The following is a 21,264-nucleotide window of genomic DNA, read 5'->3' on the forward strand; positions in this document are numbered from 1 at the left end:
AGAGAGAGAGAGACAGACAGAGAGAGACAGAGAGAGAGAGGGAGAGACGGAGAGAGAGAGAGAGGGAATGAGAGACAGAGAGAGAGAACTTATATCAAGAAGATCTCAGATCCATTAATATTTCCACCAATATTGAAATATGAAAGGCTGCCCGTTGACTACTGGGACTTTCTGGGGTCAGCAATAGCTACGCATGTAGAACGGAGAGAGGGAGGGACTCCAAGTACCAGCTGCGTTTATATACTTACTAAAGGTTTATAAAGCACTTTCCTAACAACAATCACAACAACACTGTGAAGTAAATAGTAGAAATATTATTTCTATTAATTCTGTCCCTCCCCCACCCCATTTTAGTTCAGACCTGCTATTTCACTGATCTAGGGAATTTCCAGTGAGGAAGCACCTTATAATCAATGCAGATCAACACACATTCTGTACCTTATGTAGTCTTAGCATTGCCCAGAACACTGAGAAATTAAGTGACTTGCTCAAGGTCACTGAGCCTACAAGTGTGAGAGGTGGGATTTGAACCAATTGCTTTTAACTCTTAGGTAGGCGCTCTATCCATCATGTCCTACTAATTTGCGATATGACCTTGGGCAAATCATTTCACCCCTTTTTGCCTCAGTTTCTTCACTTGTAAAATAAGATAGATTTGGGTTTAGTGATCTTTGAGATCCACTTCAGTCCACAGTAATTTCTCTGGGAGTCAGAGTGGTACAGGCTGCTTTGGAATCAAAGAACATAGGTTCAAATCCTGACCCTGCCACTCCACTGTGTGACCCTTGAAAAGTGCTGTAACCTCTCTGGGCTCCAGTTTCCTCAACTGTGAAATGATAGGGTTGTTCTAGAGGACCTAGAAGGTCCCTTTCATCTCTAAACATATCATCAAGTAGAGTATGGGGTGGGAGAGGGGCGTAGCATGTGGATAACTTGTTCCACTCAGTGCAAAAGTACTTGAATCGTGAAATGCCAAAGCAATTTCCTGATTGGCCACTAAGCAGGAAGAGCTGATTACTTAGTGAACTATGAGCAAATGGCAGCTTTGCATGGTATAAGTGAACCTTGGCCCTGGGCATTTAGCTGCCTCTTCTGCTTTCTTTTAAAGCAAGACAAGGCTTGAAGCATTTATTAAGCAACAACCACATGCTGTATGGTACCAAGTATTTGGCATACAAATACAAGCAAAAAGAAAGACAGCCCTGCTCTCAGGGAGCTTATTCTTTAGTAGACTTGAAGACAACACACAAAAAAAGCTGAAAAGGGAAATGGGGGCAGAACCGATCTGTGAGTCAGAAGCAGAGCTGGGAAAAGAACAAAGCTTGGCTGGCATGGGCCCCTCCCCAAAATGGAGACCCTTGTAAGACCTTCTCAGTGTAGGAAAGACGTTCCAGGGTAGTCGGCTGTAGGGGTCAAGGGATGCTCCAATAAACCATCATGTTGTAGACTGGTTTAACGGGAAGAGCGTGGATTTTGAATTAGGGGATTTAGGTTCAAATCCTGACTCTGTTACTACCTGTAGGATCTTGGGCAGGCCTCAGCTTCTCTGCACCTCCAAACCATAGCATCTAGACCTCATTGTGACTTGAGAGATCATCCTGTCCATTTCCTTTATTGTACAGATGAGGAAATGGAGGTCAAAACAACTTGTACAGCATTCTATTAGGTAGGAAGCGATGAAGGATCTCCACCTGGATTCTTTGACTCCAAACAGAGCATTGTTTCTTCATCTACACTTTGTTTCTGCCTATAAATATGAGAGCCATTATTTTTAGGGTAGAGAAGTACAGGCAAGTACACAAATTGCTCTGGCAATGGAGGAAACGAGAAAGTTTTACTTTTTACATGCATCTGTGTATATATGGACACATACATATGTGTATATTCATGCATACACACATATATAAACATTCACATATGTACATCTATTTCTACATATATACACAAACACACATATGCCTGGCACATAGTAGGTGCTATAGAAATGTTAGCTATCATTACTATACATATGTACATACACATATCTGTATATATGTAAACAAGTATATATACATATCTGTATATGTGCAATTATGTACATGCAATATGTATAGTGTATGTACACATACATGTATGTGCTTAGTGGAGCAGTGGATAGAGTGACAAGCCTGGAGTCAGGAAGGCTCATGTTCAAATCTGGCCTCAGATACTTACTAGCCATGTGACTCTGGCCAAGTCACTTAACCCTGTTTTCCTCAGTTTCCTCATCTGTAAAATGAGCTGGAACAGGAAATGGCAAACCACTCTAGTATATATGTCAAGAAAACACCAAATGAGGTCACAAAGATTTGGCCATGACTGAAACAGCTGAATAATAATGCATATACATATATACATGCATGTATGTATGTACATACACACAGGCCCAATTTGAAAACTCTGTTGCTGTGTCCATTAAGTATAGCTGATAAATAGCCCTCACACTCCTCAGTGACCCATAAGGGCATCATTGTGATTACTGTGGTTCATAATAACGATTCTGAATGATCAAGAAAAGTTGGTTCAGGATTTTCCATTCAGGAAAGTAGGGATACATGTGATATAGTTTGGAAAGGTTTCTATGCAAAATCAAATCTTAAAAGTTCTGATAACATAGAGTAAGCTTCAGTCATTGGGAAGGTTCCTTTATATAGAATTACTCATTTGCTAACAATGTAGGAGCAAATATTTGCCAACAATTTTATCATGATATTTTGATGATTTATTTTAGATTTAGGACCGTGTGTGGCATTGTTCAAGACAGTCAATATTGCCAACTCCAGTAACATTATATATTACACTTCAGTGAAGAGAGCACACACAGCTCTCCTTACATCAAGGAAAGAGGGCAGACTGAGAATTCTTTGGTGAAGAGGCAACTATTTAAGAAGGAAGAATAGAGAGACTGGGCTGGAATGAACATTCCCTTGCATTATCTCCTGCTTGACAATAAAGTTATTCCAGCCTGTGCTAAGTGGAATGGAAAGGATTTAGCCAGGAGGGTGGGGTTGCCTGGGGATGTACTGTGAATTAGGAACAAAAAAGCCAGAATGATTGCCAAGCCAGCCTGAGATGGCAATTTCTGTTCAACTGGAAAAGCTGGTTCCTGGAATGTGCAAATCTTAAGGGGCCAGTATTAGAAGGGCTGGTGGAGAGGTGTGACGGTATGACTGAGTGCTTCTATAGGCTTCCACACCCTGCTTGGAGGCATACAGAAAGAGTGAGTCAAGCCAGGAGGACCCGGGGAGAGGTTCAAGGTGTCAGGTCAGTATGGTTATGCTGACCCAGGACTGTGGCCAGGTCAAAAAGTCACTCCATACCTTGAAGCTGTCCCCACCATATCCACTTCCAGCATCTGGGAAAGGTGTGTATGTTGGAGGGAACCCTACTTGTACAAGTTTGTGAGAGATGTTCATGGGGTGGGGCATTGATACAGTCCCAAAAGAGCTCAGTACCCAGGAGGTCGTGGTTGGGGGTGGGGGTGGGGTTCGGGGAAGAGAAGAAGGCAGGCTCTGACACAGGATTCTGAAAGGGAATTCATAAAATCATTTTGTTTTTGGACATAGACACAATGCCATATTAGAAAGATTCTGACTCTCTGACCCTATCATAGTTTGGCAAGACACAGAGAAACCATACTTCCATTTTGGCCTGGAATTTTTTTGCCTGAGTGCCAGGCATATGAATCATGTGCCAAGATTGGGAGAATTTGGTATTGGAACATTTTTGTCCAAATTATTACCCCTATGACTTCACAGAAATTTCCCAGGGCTGGCTTAAATATAGATAGAGACTCAGAATTTTAGAGACCTTAAATATAATCTGTTTCAACCCTGTTATTTTATAGATGAGGTAACTAAAGCCCCAAAGGGGGAAATGACTTGCCTAATGTCATGTAGATGTAAAAAGCTACTTACCCAAAGTCACATAGACAGTAAATGGCATGGCCTGGATTAGGGATATGGGTCTTTTGGCTTCAAAGTCAGTGGTCTTTTTTCTGTTATTAAACTCACCCTCAAAATTTTAGTTTAAAAATTTTTTTTAAGAGTTTAATGATTTCCTGATTTTTACAGCTTTTAGCTTTTCTACCATTTACATTCATGGGGGTCAGCACTTTATAGTTAGTTTCAGGGATTTGCCCTGAAGGGATTAACCATTTGTGACATCTGTGAGATGCATGTGTTTATACTTGGTGATATTTGGGGGCACTTCATTAGAGTAAGCAGGCCAAACCACCGCATGCATTTCCTTCACCAGATCATAGAAGCACAGAATTTGAGAGCTGGAAGGGGCTTTGGCAGCCATGTCCAGCCTTTTCCTGAAAGGCATCTCCATGATGACATACCAGTCAATACAATAGATCGGGCCATGGCTTCCTAGAGCAGCCTATTTAAATGGTTCTCATTGCTAGGAAATTTGTCCTGACATCAAATCCAAATTTGCTTCTTTGCAACTTCCACCCATGTTCTAGCTCTGCTCTCTGGGAACAAAATGAACACATCTAAGAGACAAAAAAATTAGGGTGACTCGGGCTAAGAGAATCTCTGCAGTCTCCTCACAATGATATATGTCCTCTGGCCATCCTCCCTGCCTCTTCTCCCCTGAAAACTTAGACTTTGTTCTTGGATCAGTCTTGGTCTCTGATAGTTTAACTTTTTCCTTGTTTTGTCAGGGCCCAGGCCTCTACCTCACTTTCACTCATCTCTATCATCTGCCCCGTCTCCCTCCTTTCCTCCATACTCCCTAGTCTGCTGTTTGAGAACAAAGATTGTCTTGGTGGCTGGTGTCTTATCCCTACTACTTAGCACTATACCTGGAACACAGTGAGTACTTAATGATGTCTCTTCATTTCTCTCTCTCCTTTTCTCTCTGTCTCTTTCTCTTGCTCTCTCTCTCTTCTTGTCTCTCTCTGTCTCTGTCTCTCTGTTTCTCTGTCTCTCAGTCTCTGTTTCTCTCCCTCTGTCTGTTTCTCTGTATCTTTCTCCCTCTGTCTCTGTCTCTATTCTCTCTTTCTGTCTGTCTCAGTCTCTGTTTCTCTCTCTCTATCTCTCTCTGTGTCTTTCTCTCTCTGTCTCTATGTCTCCATCTCTGTCTCTCTGTCTCTGTCCCTTTCTCTTTGTATTTGACGGCCAGTGAGATACTTGAAGACAGCTCTGAAGCTTTCTTTTCTCCATAAATACGTCTAATTCTTTCAAACAACTCTCATATTAGGTGGACTCAAGACCCTCCCCATCCTATGTGCCTTCCTCTTCATGGTCTTCCACTCATCAGTAACATCAATAAAGATAACTAGCCTTTACATAGCACTTTAACATTTGCAAAATGCTTACATTTATTCTTTCATTTAATTCTCACAAACACCCTGGGAGGTAGGTGCTTTTATTATTCCCATTTTTTAGCAAAAGAAACTAAGGCAAAGAGAGGATAAGTGACTCACTCAGGTCACACAGCTAAAAAATGTCTGAGGTAGGAGTCAAATTCAGGTCTTTCTCACTCTACATCCAGTACCCTATGCCATCTGAATGTCCTTCTTCAACTATGGCACCCAAAACTGATAGAATAATCCAGATGAGGGCTAACTGGGGCAGAGTATTAGAAAACCTCTTTATTCCTGGAAGCTATGCTTTTTTTTTTGAGGGGGGAGGGCAGGGCAATTGGGGTTAAGTGACTTGCCCAAGGTCAAACGGCTAGTAAGTGTTAAATGTCTGAGGCCAGATTTGAACTCAGGTCCTCCTGACTCCAGGGCTGGTGCTCTATTTGCCTTTCTTAATGTGGCCCCAAATCACATTAACTTTTTTGTCTTCCATATCTCATTAATGTTTAATATGGAGCTTATTGGTCACTTAAAACCCTAGGTATTTTTCAGACAAATGCTATCAAACCATCCTCCTCATCCCCCAAATTTGTACTTGTAAAAATGATTTTTTTTAAAGCACTTGGGGTTAAGTAACTTGCTCAAGGTTACACGGCAAGTTATTTTGTGTGGGTGCCAAGTATCTGAGGCCGGAATTGATCCCAGGTCTCCTGACACCGGGGTAGGCGCTCTTACTTACTGCGCCACCTGGCTGCCCCTGAGTTTCTTTCTTTCTTTCTTTTTTACTTTTTGGAGGGCAATTGGGGTTAAGTGACTTGCCCAAGGTCACACAGCTAGTAAGTGGTAAGTGTCTGAGTCCAGATTTGAACTCAGGTCCTCTTGACTCCAGGGCCAGTGCTGTATTCACTGTGCCACCTAGCTGCCCCTTAAAATGATTTTTTAAAACAAGTTTAAGACTTTTTTTTTTATCCCTATTGATTTTCATCTTATTAAATAGAACTCAAGAACTTTTTGGATCTTGAACTTTTTGGCATCTAGTACATTTGCTATCTCAAACAGCTTTGTGTCTTAAGAAAATTTGATAGTCATGATTTCCATGTCTTTATTAAATTAATTGATAAAAAATATTAAAAATAAAATAGAAAAAAACAAAACAATAGCCAAGGACCAAGCCCAGATTCCTGAGGCACTCCACCAGAAATCGGCAGCAAAGCTGACATCATGTCTACTCTTCGAATTCAGTTATTTGGCTATTTTTGTTGTTCAGTCATTTAATCATGTTCTACTCTATGACCCCATGGACTATATTACACCAGGCCCTTCTGTCCTCTGCTATCTTCTGAAGTCTGTCCAAACTCATGTTGCCTGCTTCTATCACACTATCTAGCCATCTTACCCTCAACTTTCCCCTTCTCCTTTTGCCTTCAATATTTCCCAACATAAAGGACTATTTCCAAATGCATTTAATTCTATCATCTTTCTATATTTTTCATGAGAATTGTATATATGAGATACTTTTAAAAATCCAATCTACTTCATCAAAGTAGATATCAGATATCAAATAAATCTACTTTATTCTAAAATTTTAGGTAAACTATATTTTAAAAATAAATATACAGACAAGGCAATATATAACTATTTATTTTATTAATTAACCAACAAGGCATTGTAATATGTGAATTGATTCTGTATTTGAGCCTCAAGTCCCTTCAGAGTCTATCTTGTACACAAATATAAGTCTTCCCATGCCACGAAGCCTTATATCTCTAGGTAACTTGGCTATTAAAATCCACACTAAGATGGATTTTGAATTTAGTTTAGTGGAATGATATGTTAATTGAGGGTGTTCTGCCCAAAGGAAGGTAAATTTTTATGACTGCAAGCTACCTAGTTAACTTGGGGTTTACTGGCTAGATTTCTTTCTCAAAGACCAAGCCATAAACCCAATTCACTGTGGATCTCCCGGAGTGGACAAAAATAGGACCCTGCCCAAGTACCACTAAACTGTTATTTTTTTGGGCCCTGTAGCTCAGAGTGAATGTAAGTAGTAACTGTTTCTCTTTTGACTAGCAACCCTGAGGTTCTTCCCTTCCCAGTTTTATTTTTATTTTTTATTAAAGGGGTCATCCTTTGAATAACTTCTTAAAGAGGCCTAGTCACTGAATGGGTATTGATTGCATCACTCAAAGTGAGTGACCTTAAAAAGACCTTAACTTAAAAGAGCCAAGGTGGGGGCAGCTAGGTTTCGCAGTGAATAGAGCACCAGACCTGAAGCCAGGAAGACCTGAGTTCAAATCCAGCCTCAGCACTTAACACTTACTAGCCATGTCACCTTGGGCAAGTCATTTAACCCCAACTGCCCTGCCCTTCCCTCCTCCAAAAAAGAAAAAAAAAAGAACCAAGGTCTCCAGTGCATCCTAGGTCATCTCTAGTCATCCTGATGAATATCTGATCTCTGGACCCAGATGGCTCTGGAAGAGAAACTGAGACTGGTAGCTTTACACAGCCCTCCCTCCCTCAAATCAAAGTCAATTTCAGGTCATGTCATCATCTCCCTGATATCATGGTCCTCTTTGAGGACAAACCATACACAAGTGGGCTGATATGGAATATTGCTCAGAATTGCTATGACTCTGCCCTTCCACCTTCTGTCTTGAATTTTCTCTTTGTTTAATACACTCCTCCTTCCCTTCCCCTCACTCAAAGGCAATCAAAATATTGTGTCCACATAATTTATTAGACATAGCCAAATCAAAGAAAATCTTGTTAAATACTCCCAAACGGAGTGCTCTGCCTAGCCCTCTCCTTAAACACTTCCCAATCACCCTTCTTACTCTGAGTAGTACAGCCAAAGATTTCTGAAATTGTCTTACCACAAATTGTGGAGAGAATAACTAATAAATCAAGGAGAGAGGTATGTGTGTCTATAACAGTTTCAGTTATGTATTTCAAAATATAAGCCAGGAGGGCAAGGACTTTATGGGGGGAGTGCTCTGTGTTCCCATCACTAGATTACTATCCCCTCTCAGGATTTTTGAAAGTCCTTGGAAATCTCCTGCTATTTAGATCTTAACTTCTGCTTCTGGTCTGCCCACCTCTGTCCTAACTGTTGAATAAGAGATCTCCCTCTAGGAGAAAAAAAGAGGGGGAGAAAATCCAATTCTTGATGCAGAGTCTAGATCTCATTCCCTTCCTCCTGTCTTTTATCAGAGTGTAGCCACTTTAGGTAGGAATACCTCTTTTTCCTACTGTGTAGTTTCTTGTCCCCTGAGTGCTCACTCCCCTGAAACTCGGAGACAGAGAAAGATCACAGTTATCATTAGCAATATCCTTCCAGTACTCTCATTGTCCTCAAATTATCATCATACTAGGCCCCAAGGGAAACAATAATAATACAGACAAGATAAATGTCCTGTGTAGGCACAAGTTGCAAACATAATTATAACAAAGAAAGGAAGAAGGAATAGACACAAGTTCTTCTCTGATTACAGCAACCCGACTCTGAAATTAGATGCTTCTTCAGGACACACATATGTTCTCTCTCTCTTTCCACCTTTTAAGAGGTCGTTTAAGAGTAACTTTCCCAGATACTTTCTTTTCCCACCTATTGCCCTTATAAGCCCTAACCACTGAGCTGTAGGGAATTACCTATTGGGTCAGACTTGGCAGGGAATTCTTTTCTTCCAGTACAATGTTCTGTTTAAGTTAGTGGGACCAAGACATGCACTGTAGGAAGACACTGTTGCTTCTATTAGAGTCAAAGGCCTAGATTTAAATCCAACTTATTAGATATTAGACAAGTTATTTAACCTTTCATGGGTCAAATTTTCCACAAATACAAAGGTTGGAATAAAAGGCCTCTAGGTCTCTAACATTTTTCGAATAATTGTTCTTTAAGCATTTGATAGGTTTTACTCATAAATGTATTTGGATAGGGTGGATGTTTTCTTTGGCAATTCCCTCATGGATTACATAATTTCATTTTCTGTGATTAAGATCTGTATTTGATGTACTGTTAATTTGAGTTTCTTGTATTTTTTTTTAAATTTCACTTCTGCTAGCATATGATTGTGCATAGCATATTCTAATATGTCTTTTTCTTTTTTCTCAATTGTGATTTCACTTTGTTTTTTCATATGAAAACTTGGTTTCCTCTTTTTTTTTCTTTTAGGCAAGTTTTGCAAAAGGTTTATCAATTTTGTTAATCTTTTCAAAGAACCACTTTTTAATTTCTATGGTCTTTTGTTTTTCACTTCATTTATTTTCAATTTTTAAAGATTCCTTTTCTGTGTTTATTTTGGGTATGTTCATTTATTTTTAGTTTTAAAATTATATCTTTATTTCATTTAGCATTCTTTTTCAATTTTACTAATTTATGTCATATATTTTTCCTTTGAGGATTACTTTTGTTTATCCCCCAAATATTGATATGCAGTCTTATTATTGCCATTCTTCCTCATGTATTTATTAATAATTTTTATGATTATTCTTTGACTCAATTATTCAGGATGTCATTATTAAGTCTCCACTTAGGCATATTTTATTGCCTTTGTTCTCTTTATTGATTTCCATTTTTATTTTGCTATAATTTGTGAAGGATATGTTTAGTATTATTCTTTTTTATATTAATTTGTAATTTCTCTCTCTTAACATATGAACTACTTTTCAAAGCTACCATATGTTGCTCTAAGCTTCCTTAATGTTCCCATTTAGAAGACACTATAAGTATTTCAACTATAATTCTCCAGCTGTTTGTTTAGTTATATGTTTTCTATTTTTAAATTTTCTTTTAGATTTTTTTCTATTTTGAGAAAACCTTGAAGTTTCTTACAAATATTTTATAGTTCTTCATTCTTTGTTTTTGACTATGTCTTTTTGTGATGCAGTTAACTTTTCTTTTACGCAATTAGGTATTATTCCGTTTAGTGCATGTATTTATTATTTTTTAATTTTTACTTTTTGGAGGGCAATTGGGGTTAAGCGACTTGCCCAAGGTCACATGGCTAGTTTTTGTGTTAAGTGTCTGAGGTCAGATTTGAACTCAGGTTCTCCTGACTCCAGGGCTGGTGCTCTAATCACTACGCCACCTAGCCACCCCAAATGTATTTAGTATTGATATTGGTTCCTTTTCTGATTTCTTTAACCTTAATGTAATCTCCTTATGAAGCTCTCTTGTTAGTATGAATTTTAATTTTTGCTTTGTTTGATAGCATGATTACAACTCTTAATTTTTTAATCACCTAATGCCTTGTAAATTTTGCTCCAGCCTCTGATTTTCATTCTGTATGTTTTTATTTTTCAGATATATTTCTTGTAAATAGAGGATTGTTAGGTTTTGTTTCCTAATCCACTTGTTACTCTCATTGTATTAGATTGTATAGTCCATTTGCATTTAAATTTGCAGTTATTCAGTTAATTTTTCCCTTTATTTATTTTAAATTGTTTTTTTTTCTTTTAAGTGAGTAATTTGTCCTCATGATTAATTCTTCCTTTACTTCTTTGATGCATTTCTATTCCACTCCCTACTCTCCATGGTCTACCTGCCCTATCCCAAGTTTTTTGAATTTAACTCATTTTTAATTCATTCTTTCTTTTTGTTTATCTACTTCCCTTTCTTTTACTTCCCAGTTAAGCAAATAATTTAAAATTTCACTCAAGCATTCCCACTCAATCTTGCATTTAGAGTACCATTTGTTTGTTGTGCCATTTTCTGAAAAATTAAAAAAAGATCCTTGCTTTTTCATCATTTCTCTTACTTTCCAGTCTATCATAAATTTTTTTGTTTAATTCTTGGGCTGTACTCTTACTTGTTCCCTTTTTATTTCATTTATGTCTCAAATGAGGGGAAAGCAAGTACCAATTTTGAGTTTCCTTTATATCTCATTTCTGTGTTAGTCCTTTGCAGAACTTACCCCACCTTCTCTATTTGCTTCTGTGCCTTGCTCTTAAACATATCAGTTCATGAAGGAAACTTTGACTGATGAAAGTAAATGTTGTATGGTAGGAGTCCTTCTGTGTCCAAAATCATGTGGCCTGGTCCTATCCCCTGCCTTTACCATGATCAGTGTCTACTCCTAAGACCATGTCATTCTTTCTTTGACTTTGTGTTCTCTTATCACTATGAATGATGGCTGCCATTTAGTTTTTATGCATCTCTTTTCTTGGATTGGGATGTAGTCCTAGGAGGTACAACTGTTTCTTAGAGAAGGTGGTTCATGAATGTACAAATTCCATCCAGGTGAAATCCATCATAAGGTTTGTCTCTCTTATTGCACATTCTACCACTCTTGTGGTAATGTTCTTTAATGATGCTCTTTCCTTATTGCTTCTGGATCAAGAACCTTTCTTCTATTCTCCCATTCTAGTCCTCCCACTCCATCACTTTTACCCTATTCTTCCATGGAGTTGACACTCATTGAGAGACTAAAGGAATTATTGTCCTTTCACTATTTATCTAGATACCTGAGGAAGTGTGTGTCTGTGTGCATTCATCACCACTCACCTCTTTTTCCATCCTTTTCTCCTGTTTGTATTCTCTCTAATTCCCTAATTTACTGTGGATTTAGCTCATCAATATGGGATGATTTTATCTCTCCCCTTTTCCTGATTCCTCTTAAATCTTCAGTACAGCAGGTCTTTTATGTCCTTTGACGAACACTCTCAGTTCTTTTACCCCACAGTTCAGTCTTTCTGTCTTTCTGCCTCTTATCTCTCTCTCTCTCTCTCTCTCTCTCTCTCTCTCTCTCTCTCTCTCTCAACATTACCCTATAAACATGAGAAAATTTATTTCATTACTTAGTCTTTTCTTGATAACTGTATTTATTCACTTTTCTTCTATATCTATGGAATGTGTGTGTGGGTGTGTGTTTGAAAATCAAATGATCTACTAGCCTCTGATTTTTTTTTAAATCTATTTTTTTTTTCAGGAGTACCTCAACTGCTTCATTGAAGGTCTTTAGGATGTTATTTTGGGTTGCAGTTTAAGCTGCACTTGTTTGGGAATATATTGTTTCATGGAATACTATATTTAGAGCTGGTCTAACCTCCTCATTTTTCCAATGAGGACAATAAGGCCCAGGTAACTTAATTAACTTCCCCAGGTAATACAGGGAGTGAAAAATTTGAGCTTGGGTACATATTGGGTTTCTTATGAATACTCTTATAGAATGTTCTGGGATTACTCAGTGAAAAGGGCTGTTTTTCTGTCACATTTGGAGGTCTCCTCTTGGTTGATTGCAAAATTTATCCTTATTGAAATTGTGAAATTTTACCACTATATGCCCAGGAGTATTTGTTTTTGTTTCTGTTTTTTGGCAACAGTCTGTGGATCTGATTAATCAGTTTCTTGTATCTATTCCAAAGTTTTGCTAACTTTTCTTAGACTATTTCCTGCAATATACTATTTGAGTTTTAAACTTTTCATGTTCTTTTGGGAGGTCTATAATCCTTAAGTTATCTTTGGACCCTGTCTCTGAGGTCAGTTGCTCTAATTTTATGATCCTCTGTGTTGGTCCCTCTAGTGCTTGTGGACTGGATTTTTATTCAGATTTTCTTGTAGTTTTTGTTTCTTCTCTTCTATTCCTAGTCAATTGCTTCTGGTTTCCTTCCTCATTCTTTGGCTCCTTCCCCTTCCATTGCTGTCCAGGCCCTAAACTAGGCCCAGAGGCTGGGCATATTGGGCCTCCTCAGCCTCCTTGTACTGAGGAATTTGGGGGCCTGGCATGCTTCCCTCCACAGAGTAAATTCTCGTGGAGAAAAATAGGATTGCAGCCTCCCTTTTCCTTCAGCATGGAAGTTCTTTCCCCTCTAGCCTGTCTCTCTATTTCCTTCACTTGGCTAGGCAAAAACAGTTTGCTTCTTCTTGGGAATATCTAGGCTGAGCCATGTGGGGATTGTGTAGGAATCTGTTCAGCTGGTCCCTGAATCAATCCCACAAGGCTGAATATATTCACTACAGTTGGTACACAAAGTGGGTGGGGGAGGGTGTTAGGAATGCTGAGTAAGAGTACAAAATATTTAAATTCTCCAATGTTGTTACATGAGATTTTTACTTTGTGTGATGTTTTTATCTTATCTTGTAGATTCAGCTTTGGTTATGTCTAGTGAATAATTTTTTTTTTTAAATTGAGGTTTTTAGATTGTAGAAAACAAGTACTCCACCCTCTTTCTGGTCATATGATCCCTATACCTTAATTCTGTCCTATTCAAAACACTCCCTCCCTTTCCTTTCTGTAGAATAGCAAAGTTATATGGGGACTTCAGAAATCATCTAGGTTACCACCTTGTCTAATGCATGAATTACATGGGAATTCATGAGCTAAAACTGGTTTCCCTATAAATGCCATTCATTGGTCTTTGTTTAGAAGTTATGCTTTAAAAGAGTCCATATGTGATAGTAGTAGTGTTTGCTTTATGCTGATGTGAGTAGCAGAAAGTCAGCTACTTTTTCCTGGAGGCAGCTAGATGTCAGAGGAATTAGGGAAATGGTCTTCGATAGTCAGGAAATCCTGAGTTCAAATCTCATCTCAGATATTTTCTAGTTATGGAACCCTGGGAAAGCCAACTTTTGTGTGCTTCAGTTTCCTTATCTGTAAAATGGGGATAATAATAGCACTTACCTCCCATGGTTGTTGTGAGGATCAAATGATAGTCTTTCTAAAATGCTTCTGGAATGTAGTAGACATTTAAAAAAATAAGTATTCTTTTTAAAATTTATTTATTTTTAGTTTTCAACATTCATTCCCACAAGATTTTGAGTTCCAAGTTTTCTCCCCATCTCTCCCCTCTCTCCACCCCAAGATGGCATGCGTTCTGATCATCTCTTCCCCCAGACCACTCTCCCTTCTATCTCACCCCCCCCACCTTCTTTTACCCTCTTCCCTTATATTATCCTGTAGGACAAAATAGATTTCTATACCCCATTGCTTGTGTATCTTATTTTGCAGTTACATGTAAAAGCAATTTTTAACCTTTGTTTTCAAAACTTTGAGTTCCATATTCTCTCCCTTCTTCCATCCCTACCTGTCCTCATTGAGAAGGCAAGCAATTCAATATAGGTCATACATGTGTAGTTTTGCAAAACACTTCCAAAGTAGTCATGTTGTGAAAGACTAACTATATATCCCTCCATTTTATCCCAGGAGGCATTTCTATTGAGCCAATTAATGCTGGTTTATTTCTTCCATCTTTCCTGTGGTGTGAGACTTTTAGTTCATTACTTTGTCATACCAGACCTTTAAAAATATTGAATTTCTACCTCAATGCCTACCTAGTCGCACATCCTTTCTCTGCTTCGTTTGCCTAGAGAAATCCTGGTAAAAATGTTCTCTATGCCTTGAGAAGTTATAAAAATGAGTTGATGACTCTCTTCTTTAGCTACAAGTTCCCAGCCAAAGATTGTGCTCTGGCTAAATCTTCAGGGTTAAATACAACTCTCTGTCCTCTTGGATGCTTCCTCCCAATGTTACATTCAAACAATAATGCATACAATTTAGTACTGAATGTGGCTTTATCACATTTGTCAACTTTAGAGACAAAGTAAATGTTTAAATACAGAAGAGTAAATAATATTTTCAAACAAAATAAACCTCCTATGACCTGGGGAAAATAACCAGATTCTACTGTTTTGGGAAAGATAGAAATGGAAAGAGGAGAAGAGAACTGAAGAATCAGCACCTTTGGTCTCTTTTTTGGACAGGTAGTAATTCAGATTCTGCTCTGCTCTGCTTTGTCTATGATTTGCCCACACTACCTCTCCTCCATCATCTGGTTTGGTAACTTCATTGGTTGCAGTTTCTTCCTTGCTCCCATGGACCTCCACTGTGTCCCCTTTCCTGTATCTCAAAGTTTCTAAGTTCTAAAACAAATCCAAAAGATGAGAGAGACTATCTTAAAAGAGTCCCTTTCAGCCCTTCTGCCAGATCTCAAGACCAGAAGGGCAAAACTCCCCACAGGCTGAAGGAGGAGGAGGAGGCTGGATGGATGACTGATTTCTACCAGAAGCCATCAGGTGCTAGAATTTTGGTCTCCTTGATGACCCCTAGAGGAGGTGTGGCTACACCTGCAGCATTTATATACCGTGTTTCCCCGATAATAAGACACTGTCTTATTAATTTTTTTGGACAGAAAAACACCAGAGGGCTTATTTTCAGGGGAGGGCTTATTTTTAATGAACATTGACAGCAATTTTAATAAACAGGTAAATGTGAACAAAAAAATGTACCTTTATTCAATAAGCAAATCACTGGGGAAGAACAGGATGACACGCTCACTGCTACAGCTCTGATTGGATGCAGCTCAGAGCGCGGCGTGCGTTTCACGGGGGGGGGAATGGTGCATACAGAGGGTAGCGTAATGTAGCGTGTGGCGCAGGAGATCACTTTCACTACAGTAGCAATCTCAATAGGGCTTATTTTCGGGGGAGGGCTTATTTTAGAGGAATCTTACACAGTAAGGGAAGGGCTTATTTTCGGGATAGGTCTTATTATCAGGGAAACACGGTAGTATCCCTTCAAACATTCCATAGGAATAGGATGCAAGAGTTGAACAAGAGAGATGATTTAATCCAACCTTGTTTTACAGATGAGGATTTTGAGTTTCAGGGAGCTTACAACAGAAGCTGAGTAAAGAGCAGATTTTGAACCCTGTGACTCCAAAATTTAATGCTCTTTGATCATATCTATATTCCCCCACATCTGGTCTCAAATTCTTTAGGTTAACCCTCCTGAGTTTCTTACTTGCCTCGGTAAACTCTTCTTTGCTAGGAAACCAGTTTTGCCCTCTCCTCTTTCTAGGGAAGTCTCCAAATCTCCATCATACTGAATTCAGAGGCAGGTTGAATCCTAGCTGTTGCTTTTGGGGCACTCTCTGTTCCTTTCATATCATCAGTTTCCTCATATGTAAAAATGAGGGGCTTGGATTCAGCCTCTGATATTTACTACCTGACTGATCATAGCTGAATCATTTAACCTCCTTGGGCCTCGATTTCCACATCCGTAAAAGAGGAAGTTGGACTAATTGGCTTCTGAGGTTCCTTTCAGTTTCAGACCTATGCTCGTCTGAACTCTCTGGTTCTAAGTCCTTTGATCCCACTACTCTACCCCTACTTCAATCTCTCCTTATTCAACCTAATTTACTACCATTTCCATCAGTTTCCTCTTTCAACTTCTGACCTGGTTTCTCCTGGTAGCTTTTTCCAAGGCAGGTTCTCTTTTGCTTTTTATAACCCAAAGGACAGGAACTGACCTTCCTTCATCCCACTTTCAGTTCAGGTATTTTCTCTCCCACCCTACCTTAGCTTTTTTTTCTTCAAGTCCTGGGACATCTATTTCTTCTATCCCCAAATGCACTTTTGCTAGGCTTATCTTTCACATCCTGGCCCTGTCTCACTTTTCCTCACTGAATTTCGTTTAAAAATTTTTTTCCTTCTCTTTTAGTCCTTTAATTCTTTAACACTATTTTCATATTATTAATCCTGTTGGTATTTGTTTTTGATTTTGACTTCTTTATGCTTCTGGTAATTACAACTTTTGATTCCTTGAGGTCCCAAACTTTGCTGGATTTATTTAACCTAAAGCCTTATGATTTGCTGGGGAGAACAGGTGATCCAGGAGAGTTGTGATGATGATTTATCAATTATGGGTGAGGTGTCTGATTTTAACCCACTTCCAAAAGGAATTCCTGCAAACCAGAGAGATGGTGTGTGGTAATAGTGAATTGGTCTAGAGATCATCATGGGAAATGAGCCAAGTCCAACTAGTTTATCACAATCATTGTTTTAGGTAGCCCAGTCTTGGATCATGTGCTCATTTTAAACTGCTCTCCTAAGCATTCATGAGATATCTTGACTTATGATTTTGAGAGGGAATCACCCTTCACATTGTCCCTTGGGCCTCTTCCAAGGTGCTTTGGAAGGTATTATGGTCTTGAAGTAGCAAGGAATATCCTCACTTCTCTTGGTACCGTGAGTAGGAGAAGAAATGACCTTTAGGGGAGAGGGTTGCCAGGGATATGGTGATGTCAAGGTAGACCCAGTTTTTTTGTTGATTCTAGTAAAAAAGTTGGAGAATGTAAGGAAGTTTATAGTCAGGAAAGAAGAATTTGAAGGGGAACTGAGGATTGGGCTAGTGACAGGTGAGGTGTTAGGACTGGGATTAGGGAAGAATAGGAATAATTAGCATAAGGTCCAGGCAGAAGACTTGTATAAACATAGAGTTTACACATGAGGTGGTAAATCTGAATGCACTGGCTTGGGGGACCAATGTCATAGGTGGTGGGTTGTTGGCATGCTGTTTTCAATAAATAAAGGACTTACTGTGCCCCAGGGTTAGTGCTAGACTTTGGGACCTTGATGTTTGCTGTGTTCATCTGCAAGGCATACTTCATATTGGCTAAGAAAACAGGATCTCTAAATCCCAGAGAATTCCCTCATCCAACTTCCTCTTCTGTAATGTGTATATTGAAATTTGCCCTTAATTAGGCACATGTGTTTTTCCCCATCTAAAAGTTGACACAACCTTTCCTTCTATGTCTTTTATCTTTCTCCCTTTATGTTCATTGAAGTGAAATCTTTGCTAACTGGAACAAAGGAGGTAAAGATTCACTTACACCTAGCTTTTTGGACCTCATTTTGAATAGGTTTCAATACTTAAGTATAGGTGTCTGTTTTCTTTGTCCTATCCCTACCACCCACTGCTCAGGCACAGCGGCACAGACACAGACACAAACAGACAGACACACACACACACATAATTGAGCATGCCAGTGGAGTTACCTTAAGCCTTCAAAGGATCATAGTACTGTAATTCAGGTAACCGTTCCTTGAAAGATCACCCACAGGACTGCCCCTAGATCTTGAGAAAGCCTTTGTTCTTCTGGAAACCCACTGCTGGCGTGAGTGTAAATTGAGGGGATGAGCCCAGAGGGTTTACAGGAGTGTGCTTGAACATGGCTCAGGAGAGCTGATTGCTAAATTTTCATTATGAACATTTACACCTTGGAAATTAGCAGATAGTTCCCCCCCACCCTCCCCAAGAGCTAGAGTTTAACATTTAGCAGCACACCACTGTGTGCTACCGTGTTTCCCCAATAATAAGACCTATCCCGAAAATAAGCCCTCCCCTTACTGTGTAAGATTCCTCTAAAATAAGCCCTCCCCCGAAAATAAGCCCTATTGAGATTGCTACTGTAGTGAAGGTGATCCCCTGCGCTACATGCACTCCAAGCTGCATCCAATCAGAGCTGCAGCAGTGAGCGCGTCATCCTGTTCTTTACTGAATTCATTATTGAATAAAGGTACATTTTTTGTTCACATTTACCTGTCTATTAAAATTGCTGTCAATGTTCATTAAAATAAGCCCTCCCCTGAAAATAAGCCCTCTGGTGTTTTTCTGTCCAAAAAAAAATAATAAGACAGTGTGTTATTATCAGGGAAACACGGTACATACACATTTCAAAGTGAGGGCCAGACCTTAAGTGATTTGCTCAAAGCTGCACAGGCGAGCTTGAAAGAAGATTTGAGCCCTGGGGCTTAGACTCCAAAATCCACAACTTTTCCCATTTCATCATGTTTGTGGGCTACTTACTGGTTACCAGTGAGGAGGTTGGGAATTAGCTATTCTAACTACTTCTAGGTATGGTGCTGTTCCAGAAGCTGGAAGTTTTCACAAAGATAGCAGATATCTGTTAGAGTTAGCTTTCTCAGCATGATTCTAGATTGTAGTGGGCATTAAATAAGTAGTTGGTTTTGGAAATTTATTCAAGTTCTGTCTATATATAGTTTTAGTTTCCTTATCCAGTGGAATATCCTGTTAAACAACTAAATGTTTGATGTGACTTTTCTAGACCTCTGTTTCCTCAATTGTAAAATGAGATGGTTGGACGAGTCCCTTCCAGCCTCAAATCCTAGGATTCTACATGTCCAGTTTCAGTAGTGAATTATCATCAAAAAGTACATACACTTTTAGTTATAAAAGTTTCTTAAGAGCTGTGTCATCAAGGGATAGGTTGACTTTTGAAACTGCAAACTTTCTGTCTCTGTTCCAGTAGAGGCAAAGATGTTAGATGACTATCTTTCAGCAATGCAGAGAAAATTTCTTCATTAGATGGGGATTTAGAGTCAGTCAGTCAGTCAGTCATCAGGAATTTATTAAGCATTGAATATTTGCCAGGTACTGGGCTAAAGGCTGAGAATTCCAACCCCCTCCCCCAAAGGCAGAAAAATCACACCTGCCCTCAAGAAGCTCCCATTTCTAATGAAGGAGACAGGGAGTTAAGTAGCTGCAGACAAGATGTAAGCAAAGTAGATAAAGGTATTCTGAAAAAGGAAGGCATTAACAGATGGAGGGATAGGGAAAGCCCTTCTGTAGAAGGTGGGATTCAAGCTGAATCTTAATGAAAACCAGGGAAACTAAGGGTAAGGGTAATGGCACTGAACATTCCAGAAGTGGGGGATAAGTAAAAAAGTCACAGAGGATAGGTCAGTGTGACAGAAAAGTTAGTAAGGGGCAAGAAGGTTGAAAAAGTAGGAAGAGGCCAAGTTATGAAGAACTTTTGATACCAAAAGAGGACTTATATTTGATTCTGGATGTACTAGCTGTTAGAGCTCATTAAGCAGGGTCAGATTTATGACCCTGATATGGCCCTATTTGGCCGATTTATGTTTTAGAAAAAACACTGTCAGTGGAGTGGAAGGATTGAAGTGGTTAGAGACAAGGCAGGGAAACCAGTTAAAAAAGTAGTAGTTCAGACCAAGTATTACTTCTTGAACTAGGTTTGTGTCTGCATGAATAATGAGAAGAGGATGTGCATGAAAGACATTATTAATATCTTGGATGACTGAGAGTCAGGAGTTTAGAATGATACTGAGGCTTGCTGACTGAGAACATGGTAGTGACCTTGGTAGTACTAGGGAAATTCAGAAGTGGAGAGGGTTGGGAGGAATGATAATGAGTTCTGTTTTGGATGTGTTGCATTTGAAATGCCTATGGACCTTCAGTTAGAGATGTCCAAGAGGCAGTGGGAGTATAACTCAGAGATTTAGATTACCTGTCTTCTAAGACAGATGGATAGATAGATAGATAGACAGACATATAGATAGATACAGAGAGGAAGCAAGGTATAATGAGATAGAAACTCCCTCAAAGTCAGAAATTCCTGGATTCGAGTCTTGCCTCTCAAACATACAGGCTGTGTGACCCTAAGCAAGTCACTTAATTTCTCAGTACCTCGGACAACTCCTTAAGACTGGAAATGGCAGGACAGATACTGATCTGAATTGATAGAGCAGTGGAAGGTCTCCCCATATCAATGAAATCACATATTTGACCCCCAAAGAAAAAATGTACATGTAGACTCCTAGATTTGTAGAATTTTAAAGGTAAAAGTTATGTTAGAGACCATCTAGTTCAGTTTCTTGGTTTTATAGATGAAGAAATTGGGGTCAAGAGAGGTAAAGTTGTCTGAATTTTTACCTAAAATCACAAAGGGCAGAGATTTAGGGGCACAATACACAAGAAATTAATATTTTTCTAGCTCATGAAAATTTTGTTCCATCTAATTCCATGTGCTTGAATTTATAGTCCTCAGAATAATGGGAGTACTAAACTCATTTATTTAGCCTGGGGTGGGAAGAATGGGCTGGTCTGAAATGTACTACATATGTGTGGTTTGTTGTCATTGTTATTTCTGGCATTTGGTAATGGACAAGGAATGCATTTCCCCCCTATTTTTGGATGCTGTGTGGAAGTATGTGTCCCAGTATAAGAAAGGGCACTGAGCTTGGAAAGGAGGTATGGTGGAAGGGAGGGCCAGAGGGCACTCTTAGTGTTCTTGTGGAGGATCCCAAGCATTGTTTCTGGTGAAGGTGGAGCTCACAAAAAAGAATGGTGGTAGAGAGCATATTTGCTGGCAGCTGCTGCTGAGTCTGAATGTGG

The 21,264-nt window shown here is 39.2% G+C and overlaps 1 protein-coding gene and 1 long non-coding RNA gene across 13 annotated transcripts in view; both read left to right on the forward strand.

Moving 5' to 3' along the window:
- EMP1 (epithelial membrane protein 1) overlaps positions 1 to 21,264 on the forward strand; it is a 278,012-nt gene that overhangs the window by 136,450 nt on the left and 120,298 nt on the right. The gene's annotated exons all lie outside the window — the stretch shown is intronic.
- LOC138171954 (uncharacterized) overlaps positions 3,004 to 21,264 on the forward strand; it is an 85,998-nt gene continuing 67,737 nt past the window's right edge. For 2 of the 11 annotated variants that reach the window (XR_011171008.1, XR_011171013.1), the window contains exons 1-2: positions 3,006 to 3,382; positions 4,691 to 4,841. This is a non-coding gene — a long non-coding RNA (uncharacterized lncRNA). Of the gene's footprint in view, positions 3,383 to 4,690; positions 4,842 to 21,264 lie in introns of all 11 variants that reach the window. The other 9 variants (XR_011171015.1, XR_011171011.1, XR_011171009.1 and 6 more) reach the window with 8 other exon arrangements.

The sequence above is a fragment of the Petaurus breviceps genome, unplaced genomic scaffold (genome assembly GCF_028583685.1).
Source record: "Petaurus breviceps papuanus isolate PSGF00001 unplaced genomic scaffold, PetGlider_PUasm1.0 470, whole genome shotgun sequence".
Classification (NCBI taxonomy): Eukaryota; Metazoa; Chordata; class Mammalia; order Diprotodontia; family Petauridae; genus Petaurus; species Petaurus breviceps.